This window comes from Priapulus caudatus, unplaced genomic scaffold, assembly GCF_000485595.1.
Source record: "Priapulus caudatus unplaced genomic scaffold, Priapulus_caudatus-5.0.1 Scaffold952, whole genome shotgun sequence".
Classification (NCBI taxonomy): domain Eukaryota; kingdom Metazoa; phylum Priapulida; class Priapulimorpha; order Priapulimorphida; family Priapulidae; genus Priapulus; species Priapulus caudatus.
The window spans coordinates 120,374-120,628 of NW_014578013.1; positions in this window are offsets into that span (position 1 = coordinate 120,374).

A 255-nucleotide genomic window follows, 5' to 3' on the forward strand; every position below is an offset into this window, starting at 1 on the left:
AATGGATGGACGGACGGACGGACGGACGGACGGACGGACGGACGGACGAATGGATGGACGGACGGACGGACGGACGGACGGACGGACGGCGGACGGACGGACGGCGGACGGAGGGACGGATGGATGGATGGATGGATGGATAGATAGAAAGACAAACAGATAGATAGGATAATATATAGATAAATACATAGATAGACAGATAGATAGATAGATAGATAAATAAATAGATAGATAGATATATAGATATATAGATAT